At 48.8% G+C, this 16952-nt stretch overlaps 1 protein-coding gene across 1 annotated transcript in view; it reads left to right on the top strand.

Moving 5' to 3' along the window:
- Window positions 1-563: 563 nt before the first annotated feature.
- The window catches only part of LOC121560364 (threonylcarbamoyladenosine tRNA methylthiotransferase-like), a 266806-nt gene continuing 250417 nt past the window's right edge, over window positions 564-16952 (top strand). Inside the window, exon 1 of the mRNA XM_045208311.1 lies at window positions 564-691. The gene's annotated coding sequence lies outside the window, so the exon portion shown is untranslated. The remainder of the gene's footprint in view (window positions 692-16952) is intronic.

Here is a 16952-nt window from a genome sequence, read left to right as displayed (position 1 = left end):
AGGCGAGGAAAAGGCAAGAAGGGGTGTCGAGGGGGTTCCTGGGTTCTCCCTGCCTGCGACCCGTGTGGCGCGTGAGAGCCTGCCTCCCTCAGAACCTCAGAGCCCGACACGGGGAGTGAGTGAGTGCGTGCGTGCGAGCGACACAGGGCCTGTGTTTGCTTCAGTGAGGCTGGGTAATGGATAGTAAGTGAAATATCTAGTTCAGCGGTGTGGAAGGAGGATGCAGGAGGCTTGCACTGCGGCAGGCAGGCAGGCTGGCCTAGAATCATCCTGTGTGTATTTCATTTATTACACAGTGTGACATGTCCCCTGGCAGATAGCATGGAGGCTGGGGTATGGAGGATAGGGCTGCCACTATCCCCCTGAGGTCCAGCTGATCCTGGCATTGCCTCCAGCCTCCCCTTCGTGGCTCTGGCAGGAGGGGTGGGAGTGGGGTGAGGGAGGGAGGACGGGGAGATGTGCCAGTATTTATGGTTGTGTGGAACAGGCTGAAGGGTCCTGGGTTGTTGATTTTTATCTAATGCAGAACTTCTGTTGTCTTCCCTCCACCTCTCTCTCTCTCTCTCTCTCTCTCTCGTCCCCCCTCCCCCCCTTCCCTCCATTCAGAGGACCCAGCAGAGGCTGATCTGTGGCTGCTCAACAGCTGCACTGTGAAAAACCCGGCCGAAGATCACTTCAGAAACTCCATCAAGTAAGGCCCCCCTCCTCCCCCTCTTCTTCTTCTCGTCCTCCTCACTCACGCACATCCCTGGAGGCAGGGTTCACACGCACATCCCTGGAGGCAGGGTTCACACGCACATCCCTGGAGGCAGGGTTCACACGCACATCCCTGGAGGCAGGGTTCACACGCACATCCCTGGAGGCAGGGTTCACACGCAGCTGAACCCCTGAAAAAGAAACATGGTTGAGAACACTGGAGGCAGTAAAAACATGGAATTATTTAAGTCCTACATCTATTCCACAGTTATTTACAGTTTTTTTTCTGTCACACTCAAAACAACTGATCTCTCAGCTGCTGTAGAAAACGTTATTTTATACCGTGATACACTTTTTTCATACTCACAGAACACACTGATTTAGGGGTGAACAAGTGAAATAGTGAATATAGCATGTTATGGATGAGTTCTAGGAAGCATCATCTGTGACACGGACAGAGGCATGGTTTGGAAATGTCAAGTGTCCTTGAGCCTCTGAGGAATGACATTCATAGACTGGGTTCAGATTCAGTCTGTCAGATAACATGCTTTGTGCTTCAGACACACACACAGACACAGAGGCTGGTTAGCTAGCCTGGCAGACAGGGACAGGGACAGAGGCTGGTTAGCTAGCCTGGCAGACAGGGACAGGGACAGAGGCTGGTTAGCTAGCCTGGCAGACAGGGACAGGGACAGAGGCTGGTTAGCTAGCCTGGCAGACAGACACACACAGGGACAGAGGCTGGTTAGCTAGCCTGGCAGACAGACACACACAGGGACAGAGGCTGGTTAGCTAGCCTGGCAGACAGGACAGGGACAGAGGCTGGTTAGCTAGCCTGGCAGACAGGGACAGAGGCTGGTTAGCTAGCCTGGCAGACAGGGACAGGGACAGAGGCTGGTTAGCTAGCCTGGCAGACAGACACACACAGGGACAGAGGCTGGTTAGCTAGCCTGGCAGACAGGGACAGGGACAGAGGCTGGTTAGCTAGCCTGGCAGACAGACACACACAGGGACAGAGGCTGGTTAGCTAGCCTGGCAGACAGGGACAGGGACAGAGGCTGGTTAGCTAGCCTGGCAGACAGGGACAGGGACAGAGGCTGGTTAGCTAGCCTGGCAGACAGGGACAGGGACAGAGGCTGGTTAGCTAGCCTGGCAGACAGACACATAGACAGAGGCTGGTTAGCTAGCCTGGCAGACAGACACACACAGGGACAGAGGCTGGTTAGCTAGCCTGGCAGACAGGGACAGGGACAGAGGCTGGTTAGCTAGCCTGGCAGACAGGGACAGGGACAGAGGCTGGTTAGCTAGCCTGGCAGACAGGGACAGGGACAGAGGCTGGTTAGCTAGCCTGGCAGACAGGGCCAGGGACAGAGGCTGGTTAGCTAGCCTGGCAGACAGACACCGGGACAGAGGCTGGTTAGCTAGCCTGGCAGACAGGCACAGGGACAGAGGCTGGTTAGCTAGCCTGGCAGACAGAGACAGAGGCTGGTTAGCTAGCCTGGCAGACAGACACAGAGGCTGGTTAGCTAGCCTGGCAGACAGGGACAGGGACAGAGGCTGGTTAGCTAGCCTGGCAGACAGGCACAGAGGGACAGAGGCTGGTTAGCTAGCCTGGCAGACAGGGACAGAGGCTGGTTAGCTAGCCTGGCAGACAGACACAGGGACAGAGGCTGGTTAGCTAGCCTGGCAGACAGGGACAGGGACAGAGGCTGGTTAGCTAGCCTGGCAGACAGACAGAGGGACAGAGGCTGGTTAGCTAGCCTGGCAGACAGACAGGCACAGGGACAGAGGCTGGTTAGCTAGCCTGGCAGACAGACACAGAGGCTGGTTAGCTAGCCTGGCAGACAGACACAGAGGCTGGTTAGCTAGCCTGGCAGACAGACACAGGGACAGAGGCTGGTTAGCTAGCCTGGCAGACACACACAGGGACAGAGGCTGGTTGACTAGCCTGGCAGACAGACACAGGGACAGAGACAGGTTGACTAGCCTGGCAGACAGACACACACAGGGACAGAGGCTGGTTAGCTAGCCTGGCAGACAGACACATAGACAGAGGCTGGTTAGCTAGCCTGGCAGACAGACACACACAGGGACAGAGGCTGGTTAGCTAGCCTGGCAGACAGACACACACAGGGACAGAAGATGGTTGGCTAGCCTGGCAGACAGACACAGGGACAGAGGCTGGTTAGCTAGCCTGGCAGACAGGGACAGGGACAGAGGCTGGTTAGCTAGCCTGGCAGACAGGGACAGGGACAGAGGCTGGTTAGCTAGCCTGGCAGACAGGGACAGGGACAGAGGCTGGTTAGCTAGCCTGGCAGACAGACACACACATGGACAGAGGCTGGTTAGCTAGCCTGGCAGACAGACACACACAGGGACAGAGGCTGGTTAGCTAGCCTGGCGGACAGACACAGGGACAGAGACAGGTTAGCTAGCCTGGCAGACAGGGACAGAAGATGGTTGGCTAGCCTGGCAGACAGACACACACAGGGACAGAAGATGGTTGGCTAGCCTGGCAGACAGACACAGGGACAGAGACAGGTTGACTAGCCTGGCAGACAGACAGACACACTGGGACAGAAGCTGGCTGACTAGCCTGGCAGACAGACAGACACACTGGGACAGAAGCTGGCTGACTAGCCTGGCAGACAGACAGACAGACAGACAGACACAGGGACAGAAGCTGGCTGACTAGCCTGGCAGACAGACACACACAGGGACAGAAGCTGGCTGACTAGCCTGGCAGACAGACAGACACACTGGGACAGAAGCTGGCTGACTAGCCTGGCAGACAGACAGACACACAGGGACAGAAGCTGGCTGACTAGCCTGGCAGACAGACACACACTGGGACAGAAGCTGGCTGACCAGCCTGGCAGACAGACACACACTGGGACAGAAGCTGGCTGACCAGCCTGGCAGACAGACACACACTGGGACAGAAGCTGGCTGACTAGCCTGGCAGACAGACAGACACACTGGGACAGAAGCTGGCTGACTAGCCTGGCCCTGTGTTGACATTTTCTCTTCTTGATGCCACCTTTTATTTGTTTCGATCGGTCCAAAGTGCCTTGGTTACCTTAGTTACCTCAATGTAGATTGACAGTCATGACATTCATTAAAGAGCACTTGTTCCAATCTCAAATGGCACCCTATTCCAACCTTTTAAAAGGCTCCGACCAATAATACTAGTGCACTCTGGGGAAATAGGGTGCCATTCGGGGCTGTTGGTCTGTGAGCTGAAACCATTGCAGTGGTGAGTGACCCACAACACCAATAATGACATCAGCCTCTGACCATGTCCACTGTTGTTCAATAGCTTCAGACTGTACTGTAACTAAGCAACCAAGTTGTTTTGGATTCTTCAGCCGTGTGCGTGTTCACATTTTGTCCCCTCTAACCCGAACAGGAAATAACCTAATATGGCCAACACTAGTCAATCTGTGTAATGTTTCTTTCTGGCTGCACGGTAACGTGCTGTAACAGTTTTTTTTGACACTCGGTACTAGGTGTCAATGTGAAGGATAAACGGGTGGTGCTGAGAGAGGTGAGCGGTGCTGTCCTCACTGAATGAACAGAACAGAGCAGAGGCCCGGGCTCTCATAGGATGCACAGACATCCAGAGAGTCAGTCCCAGTAAGTAGCTTCTTCTGGCCTAAGCTGTTGGCCTTGTCTCGCCGTCTGACCTCGTCTCGCCGTCTGACCTCGTCTCGCCGTCTGACCTCGTCTCTGTCTTCTGTCGGCGACGACGCAAATATATACGACGCTGTTTTTTGGCCCAGCTGAAATAGTGGTGCCTTATCAGACTCAGCCGTGAAGAGGCCAACGGGACCAACATTAGATTTTCACACCAGGGGCTAATGTAATATAATGTATCAATGATTCAGATGCTACGGTAATTTCGCATGGTCCGGCCATCTTTTGTTCCAGTGCTAGCTACGGTTAGCGCTCGGCTTATTCACGATGCTAGGCCGCGCTGCTAATTACCAGCCTAATTACCAGGGAGAGACTGCCGCTGCAGCCCTGGGCGTCTGCAGTACGAAGCTGCTCAGAGGGGAACATTGAGGCTCTGGGTGTGTGTGTGTGTGTGTGTGTGTGTGTGTCTCTCATGGTTCCAAACGCCTGCTTCTAAACTGCTACTTCCTCCGCGTGGTCATTGATCTTACTGTGAGCTGCTAGGACAGACTGTGCTGTGATGATGATGATGGGGTGTGTGTGAGGGAGGGAGAGAGAGAGAGAGAGAGAGGGAGGGCACTGTATGTGTTTTTGACACGTTGTGTTGGACATGTGGAGATCGGAGTGTGTGAGTGAGGTTGTGCTAATGTGTTAGATCGTGATCGAGCAAGAGAGAGAAAATGGGTGAAAAATGGAAAAAAACGGAAGAGTGTGTTCACACTTATCAATAGTTGTTTTCTTATGTGTTTTGTGTCGACTAGGACAAGTGGAGCATTGTCCTCTCCCCTGTGTTAGTGTTGTTGTTGATCAGTTACGATTTTTGGAAATAAGTATTTGACCCCTCTGCAAAACATGATTTAGTACTTGGTGGCAAAACCCTTGTTGGCAATCACAGAGGTCAGTCTTTTCTTGTAGTTGGCCACCAGGTTTGCACACATCTCAGGAGGGATTTTGTTCCACTCCTCTTTGCAGATCTTCTCCAAGTCATTAAGGTTTTGAGGCTGACGTTTGGCAACTCGAAACTTCAGCTCCCTTCACAGATTTTCTATGGGATTAAGGTCTGGAGACTAGCTAGGCCACTCCAGGACCTTAATGTGCTTCTTCTTGAGCCACTCCTTTGTTGCCTTGGCCGTGTGTTTTGGGTCATTGTCATGCTGGAATACCCATCCACAACCCATTTTCAATACCCTGGCTGAGGGAAGGAGGTTCTCACCCAAGATTTGATGGTACATGGCCCCATCCATTGTCCCTTTGATGCGGTGAAGTTGTCCTGTCCCCTTAGCAGAAAAACACCCCCAAAGCATAATGTTTCCACCTCCATGTTTGACGGTGGGGATGGTGTTCTTGGCAGCATTCCTCCTCCCCCAAACACTGTGTGTTGAGTTAATGCCAAAGAGCTCGATTTTGGTCTCATCTGACCACAATACTTTCACCCAGTTCTCCTCTGAATCATTAATTGGCCAACTTCAGACGGGCATGTATATGTGCTTTCTTGAGCAGGGGGACCTTGCAGGCGCTGCAGGATTTCAGTCCTTCACGGCGTAGTGTGTTACCAATTGTTTTCTTGGTGACTATGGTCCCAGCTGCCTTGAGATCATTGACAAGATCCTCCCGTGTAGTTCTGGGCTGATTCCTCACCGTTCTCATGATCATTGCAACTCCACGAGGTGAGATCTTGCATGGAGCCCCAGGCCGAGGGAGATTGACAGTTCTTTTGTGTTTCTTCCATTTGCGAATAATCACACCAACTGTTGTCACCTTCTCACCAAGCTGCTTGGCGACGGTCTTGTAGCCCATTCCAGCCTTGTGTAGGTCTACAATCTTGTCCCTGACATCCTTGGAGAGCTCTTTGGTCTTGGAGTTTTGAATCTGATTGATTAATTGCTTCTGTGGACAGGTGTCTTTTATACAGGTAACAAACTGAGATTATGAGCACTCCCTTTAAGAGTGTGCTCCTAATCTCAGCTCATTACCTGTATAAAAGACACCTGGGAGCCAGAAATCTTTCTGATTGAGAGGGGGTCAAATACTTATTTCCCTCATTTAAAATGCAAATCAATTTATAACATTTTTGACATGCTTTTTTCAGGATTTTTTTGTTATTCTGTCTCTCACTGTTCAAATAAACCTACCATTTAAAATTATAGACCGATCATTTCTTTGTCAGTGGGCAAACGTACAAAATCAGCAGGGGATCAAATTATTTTTTCCCCTCACTGTATATACAGTTTTTCAGTTGGTAGCAGCAGCCCATGATTTGGTCGCACCAATTGTTTTCCGCAGGGTCAATCAAAATAAAAAAATAGTAGTTTCATGTTGTGATTCAAAATATTGCAACCTAATCCACTGATTTGTCATGATTTTCGGTTGGCAATGTGCTGTTTTTGTTATTTTGTCACTATGTTACTGTTAAAATAGGGCTCCACCATGTATTTTTTTGTTCAATGGAGATGAATTTGCCTGCGTCTTTATGTGGTCTAATATCATAGGCTAATTTAATTGGGGCTAATTCACTACCTGAGTAAGTGGAACCTCAAAACACATCAGCTAGATTGCTATCTCTAAATATAATACCCATTGCCAGTAGCCATGTACAGTGCCTTCAGAATGTATTCATACCCATTGACTTATTCCTCATCCCCCATCTACACACAATACCCCATAATGACAGTGAAAACATGTTTTTAGACATTTTTGCTAATTTATTGAAAATGAAATGTAGAAATATCTAATTTATATAAGTATTCACACCCCTGAAATAATACATGTTAGAATCACATTTGGCAGTGATTACAGCTGGGTGAGTCTTTCTGGGCAAGTCTCTAAGAGCTTTGCACTCCTGGATTTTACGATATGGGCACATTTAAACTCTGTCAAGTTGGTTGTTGATCATTGCTAGACAGCCATTGTCATGTCTTACCATGGATTTTCATGGTAAGTAAAAAAAAAACGAAAAAAAAACAAAACAAAGCCACTCCGGAACATTCAATGTTGTCTTGGTAAGCAACTCCAGTCTATATTTTGCCTTGTGTTTTAGGTTATTGTCCTGCTGAAAGGTGAATTTGTCTCCCAGTGTCTGTTGGAAAGCAGACAAGCAGATTTTCCGCTAGGATTTTGCCTGTGCTTAGCTCTCTTACTTTTCTTTTTAGTCCTTGCCCATGACAAGCATACCCATAACATGATGCAGCCACCACCATGCTTGAAAATATGAAGAGTGGTACTCAGTGATGTGTTGTGTTGGTTTTGCCCCAAACATAACGCTTTGTATTCAGGACATTTTTGCAGTTTTACTTTCGTGCGTTATTGCAAACAGGATGCATGTTTTGGAATATTTTTATTCTGTACAGGCTTCCTTCTTTTCACTCTGTTATTTAGGTTAGTATTGTGGAGTAACTACAGTGTTGGTGAGCCATCCTCAGTTTTCTCCCATCACAGCCATTAAACTCTAACTGTTTTAATATCACCATTGGCCTCATGGTGAAATCCCTGAGCGGTTTCCTTCCTCTCCGGCAACTGAGTTAGGAAGGACTCCTGTATCTTTTTAGTTTCTGGGTGTATTAATACACCATCCCAAATGTAATTAATAACTTCACCAGGATCAAAGGGATATTCAATATCAGCTTTTTTTTTTTTTTTTTTACCCATCTACCAATAGGTGCCCTTCTTTGTGAGGCATTGGAAAACCTCCCTGGTCTTTGTGGTTGAATCTGTATTTGAAATTCACTGCTCGACTGAAGGACCTTACAATTATCTGTGTGTGTCGGGTCCAGCGATGAGGTAGTCATTCAAAAAATCATGTTAAACACTATTATTGCACACAGAGTGAGTCCATGCAACTTATTATGTGACTTGTTAAGCACGTTTTTACTCCTGAACTTATTTAGGCTCACCTTAACAAAGGGGTTGAATATTTATTGACTCAAGATATTTCAGGTTTTCATTTTAGGGTTGGTCCTCTGTAGCTCAGCTGGTAGAGCACGGCGCTTGTAACGCCAAGGTAGTGGGTCCGATCCCCGGGACCACCCATACACAAAAAATGTATGCACGCGTGACTGTAAGTCGCTTTGGATAAAAGCGTCTGCTAAATGGCATGTTATTATTATTATTTTTAATTAATTAGTAAACATTTCAAAAAACATAATTTCACCTTGACATTATGGGGTATTGTGTGTAGGCCAGTGATACAAAATCAAAATGTTATCCATTTTAAATGTAGGTTGTAAAGCAACAAAATGTGGGGGTGTGAAGACTTTCTGAAGGCACTTTATTCACCTAACAGTACATTTCAAATAAAATAAAATAAAATGTTATTTGCCACATGCGCCGAATACAACAGGTGTAGACATTACCGTGAAATGCTTACTTACAGCCCTTAACCAACAATGCATTTATTTCTTAGTAAAAAAGTAAAATAAAACAACAACAACAAAAAAGTGTTGAGGGGGGAAAAAAAGAGCAGAAGTAAAATAAAATAACAGTAGGGAGGCTATATATACAGGGGGGTACCGGTGCAGAGTCAATGTGCGGGGGCACCGTCTAGTTGAGCTAATATGTACATGTGGGTAGAGTTAAATTTGATATCCCCCCCAAAAAAAAGTTGCAGTTGTAGCCTACCGCCCAATAAGGCATACGCACTCGCAATTCGCGCGTTCTGCATCTCGAAGCCATATCAAATATCTTCTTTGTAAAATTGTTGCTATTGAGTTTCAAATCTAGAGTTGAGAAATTAAAAGTATACCTATAGACAGCTGAGAACCTCCTCTCTCCAACTGTGATAACATGATAGCTGTGTTTCCGCCATAATTAGATTTTTAATTGTTATACAATCGGAAAAGAGAGAGATAGTGGCTAGCTCGACACAGCAGCAGCAATCAGCAAAACATTTACAGGGGGCAGGCAGACACTTTTCATTACAGGAATCATGAGGATAATGTATTTTTACTGTTTGACCGAATCATGGTTTTAGCCTAAGGAAGGTGACCGTGTAGAATGTGCAGCTCACACCGATGCGACCAATAAATGTAACTCGCACAGCCGAGTCAAAGGGTCGCAAAATGCGATAGAAGACAGATGAAGAAGAGGTTTGTCCTGTTACCAAGGTTTCTGCTGAAGCTATGGGGGTAAGATGTCCTCCAGTTTCATTCTTCCAGGCCTTGATGCTTTTATGGAGAGGGCTGGCTGGGTTAGGTTAGGGAGGGTTAGGGCTGGGTTAGGGTTAGGTTAGGGAGGGAGGGTTAGGGCTGGGTTAGGGAGGGAGGGTTAGGGCTGGGTTAGGTTAGGGAGGGAGGGAGGGTTAGGGCTGGCTGGGTTAGGGTTAGGGAGGGAGGGTTAGGGCTGTGTTAGAGTTAGGTTAGGGAGGGAGGGTTAGGGCTGGGTTAGGTTAGGGAGGGAGGGAGGGTTAGGGCTGGCTGGGTTAGGGTTAGGGAGGGAGGGTTAGGGCTGTGTTAGAGTTAGGTTAGGGAGGGAGGGTTAGGGCTGGGTGGGTTAGGGTTAGATTAGGGAGGGAGGGTTAGGGCTGGCTGGGTTAGGGTTAGATTAGGGAGGGAGGGTTAGGGCTGTGTTAGGGTTAGGGAGGGAGGGTTAGGGCTGGGTTAGAGTTAGGTTAGGGAGGGAGGGAGGGTTAGGGCTGGGTTAGGTTAGGTTAGGTTAGGGAGGGAGGGTTAGGGCTGGGTTAGGGTTAGGTTAGGGAGGGAGGGTTAGGGCTGGCTGGGTTAGGGGTTAGATTAGGGGAGGAGGGTTAGGGCTGGCTGGGTTAGGTAGTTAGGTTAGGGAGGGAGGGTTAGGGCTGTGTTAGGGTTAGGTGAGGGAGGGAGGGTTAGGGCTGGCTGGGTTAGGGTTAGGGAGGGAGGGTTAGGGCTGGCTGGGTTAGGTTAGGGAGGGAGGGAGGGTTAGGGCTGGCTGGGTTAGTTTAGAGAGGGAGGGTTAGGGCTGGCTGGGTTAGGGTTAGGTTAGGTTAGGGAGGGAGGGTTAGGGCTGGGTTAGGTTAGGGAGGGAGGGTTAGGGCTGGCTGGGTTAGGGAGGGAGGGTTAGGGCTGGCTGGGTTAGGGTTAGGGAGGGAGGGTTAGGGCTGGCTGGTTTAGGGTTAGGGAGGGAGGGTTAGGGCTGGCTGGGTTAGGTTAGGGAGGGAGGGTTAGGGCTGGGTTAGGGTTAGGGCTGGCTGGGTTAGGGTTAGGTTAGGGAAGGAGGGTTAGGGCTGGCTGGGTTTGGGTTAGGTTAGGGAGGGAGGGTTAGGGCTGGGTTAGGGTTAGGTTAGGGAGGGTTAGGGCTGGGTTAGGTTAGGGAGGGAGGGTTAGGGCTAGGTTAGGGTTAGGTTAGAGAGGGAGGGTTAGGGCTGGGTTAGGTTAGGGAGGGTTAGGGCTGGGTTAGGGTTAGGTTAGGGAGGGAGGGTTAGGGCTGGGTTAGAGTTAGGTTAGGGAGGGAGGGTTAGGGCTGGCTGGGTTAAGGTTAGGGAGGGTTAGGGCTGGGTTAGGTTAGGGAGGGTTAGGGTTAGGGAGGGTTAGGGCTGGGTTAGGGTTGGGTTAGGGAGGGAGGGTTAGGGCTGGCTGGCTGGCTGGGTTAGGGTTAGGGAGGGAGGTTTAGGGCTGGGTTAGGGTTGGGTTAGGGAGGGTTAGGGCTGGGTTATGGTTAGCTTAGGGAGGGAGGGAGGGTTAGGGTTGGGTTAGGTTAGGGAGAGAGGGTTAGGGCTGGGTTAGGTTAGGGAGGGAGGGTTAGGGCTAGGTTAGGGTTAGGTTAGAGAGGGAGGGTTAGGGCTGGGTTAAGGTTAGGTTAGGGACGGAGGGTTAGGGCTGGGTTAGGGTTAGGTTAGGGAGGGAGGGTTAGGGCTGGGTTAGAGTTAGGTTAGGGAGGGTTAGGGCTGGCTGGGTTAGGGTTAGGGCTGGGTTAGGTTAGGGAGGGTTAGGGTTAGGGAGGGTTAGGGCTGGGTTAGGGTTGGGTTAGGGAGGGAGGGTTAGGGCTGGCTGGCTGTCTGGGTTAGGGTTAGGGTTAGGGAGGGAGGGTTAGGGCTGGGTTAGGGTTGGGTTAGGGAGGGAGGGAGGGTGAGGGCTGGGTTATGGTTAGGTTAGGGAGGGAGGGAGGGTTAGGGCTGGGTTAGGGTTGGGTTAGGTTAGGGAGGGAGGGTTAGGGCTGGGTTCCATCCTGGCTACTGTCTTTCATCCTCACATCTGAAGAGCCACGAGATGAAACGTGAAGATGGGTCTCGTGATGTCATCACTAATGGCCGTAGTAGGTACTTTTTTCTTTCTTAATAAAAAAAAAATCTTCTCTCTGCTAATATCGCTCCATCTCTCTCTGTTCCTCTCTCCCTCGTGTTCTTTTTCTCTCTCTCTCTCTCTCTCTCTCTCTCTCTCTCTCTCTCTCTCTCTCTCTCTCTCTCTCTGTCTCTGTCTCTGTCTCTGTCTCTGTCTCTGTCTCTGTCTCTGTCTCTGTCTCTGTCTCTCTCTCTCTGTCTCTCCCTCTCTCCCCTGGGTCCCCCCTCATAAAGGCCTGTCATCAGAGGTGCTGCAAGGAGATTAGGTTCCCCCCGCCTGGCTACAGAGCGACAGCTGTGCTGCGCTGTATCCAATCCCCTCCCCCCACACCCTTAATTCACACCAGAGTAATTTGATTAGGGGCTTTGGGGTCCACTGCTTACTTTCAGCAATTTCCCATGTACATTGCCATCCAGTGTTTCTGATGGCAGCAGTAGAACAGAACAGTACAACAGAACAGAACTGATTCCACCGAGAGAACGCTGGAGAACACTGCTGGCTGATTTGCATAAAAACAGTCAGATTAAAACAGGAAGTGTTTTGCATTTTGATCATTTTTCCTTCATCAGCTCCGTTAGGTCACGTGGGATACTGTGGGAAGGTGAAAGTCTCCTAGAAGCCAGGAGGTGGGGGTCAGAGGGATGGGCAGGTATGATGTGTGTCTGATGAGCATGGGGATATAACCAGCGTTCGTCTCCTCAGGATCCAGATGATGATTTACGTTTAACCCTTCACTGCCCCTCTCGGCTCTAAAGCTGTGGAGCTGTTCTGTACCTGGGTCTGTTCTGTACCTGGGTCTGTTCTGTACCTGGGTCTGTTCTGTACCTGGGTCTGTTCTGTACCTGGGTCTGTTCTGTACCTGGGTCTGTTCTGTACCTGGGTCTGTCACTGGGTCTGTTCTGTACCTGGGTCTGTTCTGTACATGGGTCTGTTCTGTACCTGGGTCTGTTCTGTACCTGGGTCTGTTCTGTACCTGGGTCTGTTCTGTACATGGGTCTGTTCTGTACCTGGGTCTGTTCTGTACCTGGGTCTGTTCTGTACCTGGGCCTGCGTCCCAAATGACACCCTATTCCTTATTTAGTCAAAAGTAGTGCACTATTTATATATAGATTTTGGGGTTTGGTTTTAGCTTTCCTGCGTCAAACACATTTGTCAAATAGATTTTGAACACTTGAGCTGCCTTTTAATTTAGCTCCTACTTTGCCCCTGTACCATGGAGCCTCTGGAAGAGGCCCAGAAGATTTACACTGTACCTAGACCTCTGGGTGTTTGGCTCAAACATATGTGTCAAATACTTGAGCTGCTCTTGGATCCACTGCAATAGGAGGAGAGGTAAGTACAGAGGAGGAGTATCTGAGATCTAGTTGGTCCTGGGTCAAACACATTACTTTCAAATACTTGAGCGGAACTTGATTTATGGAATTGTAGCAAAAGTGCTAACTCCTATAGAACTCAAGCGCCCCTCACACACTTCAAGCTAAATAAATGTATCCTCAAATACTTGATGTTGATGCATGTACTTGACCCAGCAGGTTTGGGTGCGACTGTGGACTCAAGTTCAAGTTTCAACTTGATTTGTCCCAGAGGGCTTTGCAGCAGCAGAGCAAAGTTATCTTCCATGTCTAATGCTTACTGGGATAGATGCCCTCTCCTTCAGACCCTGTTGGAACAGCAGCTGGTTCTAGAGTATCTAAACGTTCTCAGAATGAAACACTCTTGAGTTCTTAGAATACTCTGATTCCTATTCTCCTGGAAACTCCTGATTCTACTTAGTCACCTCAGTAGGGTGGCGTTAGATTGGGATTTGATGGATGTGATCCCTAATTTTTAAGGAATGTAAATTCAGCACCTTGAAGTCTTGACGTTTTATTGAAGAAAGGGCAAAGTGGAGAGTGACCGTAATGGACTGACTAAGTGTGTGATTATATGTTGTGTCTTCAAGTTACAGCCATAACTTGTAGGAAATGAGATTTTTTTTTTTTGATTGGTTGAATTGGGTTGTTTTCAATCTCTCACTCCTGAAACAGCCTCAGTATGTGATTGTTATTGTATAGGCTGAGAACTCATCAGGGAAGTTGAAGTCTAATTTGAGTTTGCGTTTAACCGTTTCTTATATGCTGGACTGATATGAGGATTTCATTCAAATATCTATTTTCCTAATCACAGATTCTGATCATTTCAGCACATTGCCCTCTGCCTCTCAAGTAAAATACCAAATTACAAATGGACTTAAACTGCTCTCTGCAATCTTAATCCTAATGAATATGCTAATAGTATTGAATTTCAGGCTGTAGGGAAAAGAGGCCTTTCCATAATGACACAGTTCAATACTTTGAAATGATTTATTTCCATAAAAAACTTCAGCTCTGTAGAGACAGATCTGAAAACATGCTGCTGTAATGCTAATGCAATTAACACTCTATTCAACTGTAGGGCCAATACCTAGACTGCATCCCAAATGGCACCCTATTCCCTACAAAGTGCACTACTTTTTTAGTTCACTATGTAGGGAATAGGGTGCCATTTGGGATGTAGACCTACTCCAACCCTCAATGGCACCAGACAACCTGTATGTGACTCATTAGGCCTTCTGTCTCTGTCTCTCTCTCTCTCTCTCTCTCTCTCTGTCTCTGTCTCTGTCTCTCTCTCTCTCTCTCTCTCTCTCTCTCTCTCTCTCTCTCTCTCTCTCTCTCTCTCTCTCTCTCTCTCTCTCTCTCTCTCTCTCTCTCTCTCTCTCTCTCTCTCTCTCTCTCTGTGTCTCTCTCTCTGTCTCTCTGTCTCTCTCTCTCTTATCTGTTTTGTCTCTGGCACTGTGGCATCTGCTTCTTGGAACAGTCTGTTGATTGTTGATTTACATATTGAATGAGTGCAGCAGGCCTTGCCAGTATATACCCACACCAGCCTTATAAACAAGACTGAACAAAACCCTGTAAATGAATGACTGACTGATGCAAGAGGAGAGACATCAAACACACACACACACGGGACACACACAAGGGACACACACACACACACACACACACACGGGACACACACACACACACACACACACACAGTCTTAGCAGGTCTTCTGTCCTCCTCTCACGTGACCATCTTAGATCCTGTCTCCGGTCCCTGGCAGACAGGAAGAGAGAGAGGAGAGAAAGAAAAAAGAAAGCGGGTAGGGAGTCTGAGTGGTGGCCACACAGCCTGGCACACGGCTGGCACGCACACCCAGCCACCTCACGCTCAGTCACACGCTCTCCCTCCCTCCCTCCCAACTGCCGCTCGCTCTCCCTGGTACACACGCACACCCAGCCACCTCACGCTCAGTCACACGCTCTCCCTCCCTCCCAACTGCCGCTCGCTCTCCCTGGTACGCACGCACACGGTAGACACATGCGCCCACGCACACTCTTCTGAGGGTCACACGGAGTGACATCTAGAGAGTGGGTTCATTGTTCCCCTCGGCCCCCCTCTCGGTCTTCACGCTCCGCTGAGCAGCTAGCTAAGTCCCTACACAAAAAGGTTCCGTGTAGAACCGAACAGGGATGCTTCATATATGGAACCCTTAAAAGTTCTAAATATAACCTTTTAATAGGGTTCTTTGATCAGAACCCTAGTGTTTCTTGTAAATGGAAACAAAATGTGTTCCATATAGAACCGTGTATGGTGCCATTGATGAATTATGGCTATTAATAAATAGTAATATTCCTGGCAAAGGATATAATATATTCAACAATTAAATATTGGACATAAGCATACCAGCATAGTTTTTAGATTTGATTGTTATTATATGCAAACATAAGCGGAAAAACTCACCAAGCGTTTGGGAACAAGCAGAGTGAGGCGGGTGGAAAGGAGGGGAGAGGCAGAACAGTGACTGTATGCTAGCAGGATAGTCCATATCTCCAGTCATCTTTGCTGATAGTGATGATGTTTCCATAAGTGGATGAATTGAATTAGCATGTATGCTAAAGCCTAGAAGGTAGAAGGATTACTTTATCCTATCCCAGGTATTCCTTAAAGAGGTGGGGTTTCAAATGTCTCCGGAAGGTGGTGAGTGACTCCGCTGTCCTGGCGTCGTGAGGGAGCTTGTTCCACCATTGGGGTGCCAGAGCAGCGAACAGTTTTGACTGGGCTGAGCGGGAACTGTGCTTCAGCAGAGGTAGGGGAGCCAGCAGGCCAGAGGTGGATGAACGCAATGCCCTCGTTTGGGTGTAGGGACTGATCAGTGCCTGAAGGTACGGAGGTGCCGTTCCCCTCACAGCTCCGTAGGCAAGCACCATGGTCTTGTAGCAGATGCGAGCTTCAACTGGAAGCCAGTGGAGTGTGCGGAGGAGCGGGGTGACGTGAGAGAACTTGGGAAGGTTGAACACCAGACGGGCTGCGGCATTCTGGATGAGTTGTAGGGGTTTAATGGCACAGGCAGGGAGCCCAGCCAACAGCGAGTTGCAGTAATCCAGACGGGAGATGACAAGTGCCTGGATTAGGACCTGTGCCTGGATTAGGACAAGTGCCTGGATTAGGACACTGCGTCCTGTGTAAGGCAGGGTCGTACTCTCCGAATGTTGTAGAGCATGAACCTACAGGATCGGGTCACCGCCTTGATGTTAGCGGAGAACGACAGGGTGTTGTCCAGGGTCACGCCAAGGCTCTTCGCACTCTGGGTATGAGGACACAACGGAGTTGTCAACCGTGATGGCGAGATCATGGAACGGGCAGTCCTTCCCCGGGAGGAAGAGCAGCTCCGTCTTGCCAGGGTTCAGCTTGAGGTGGTGATCCGTCATCCATACTGATATGTCTGCCAGACATGCAGAGATGCGATTCGCCACCTGGTTATCAGAAGGGGGGGAAAACGCTATGCAGACATAATTATTATGATGTAGAAGAACAATTTACATGCAGTTGTCAGCAGCAGCCAAAAGAGAGGGATCCTCTGCCTCTGATAGTTGGGTTACTGCCAGACGGAGCAAAACGCAGTGTGCTAAGTCATGTAATGATTAAGTAGGCTATTGAATCACCAAGACTTATTATAAATAATTTATTATAAATCACTTAGATGGCTACATACTGCCTCTTTCAGTCAGTCCACTGGCCATAATGTGCATTCAACAGAGGTCAACAACAGTCTTCTAATGGCTTCATGAAACATAATCCCCCCCTCATCTGACGCCATACTAAAATAAAAGTAACAATTAGCTATTTGACAATGTCAGGCTGTAGTCTATAGTTCTATTTGGCACATTCAAAAAATAAACATTTACAATGATTTGTTAAACTTAGCTAGCTAGCTTGTAAAGTGGCTAATTAAAGTAGCCTTTTTCCTGTCTAGTGTTGGCTGATTCTGAATCT

Source organism: Coregonus clupeaformis, chromosome 28, assembly GCF_020615455.1.
Source record: "Coregonus clupeaformis isolate EN_2021a chromosome 28, ASM2061545v1, whole genome shotgun sequence".
In the NCBI taxonomy this organism is placed as follows: Eukaryota; Metazoa; Chordata; class Actinopteri; order Salmoniformes; family Salmonidae; genus Coregonus; species Coregonus clupeaformis.
The sequence above is the reverse complement of the archived record's forward strand: the minus strand, read 5'-3'. Positions and strand labels throughout refer to the sequence as shown.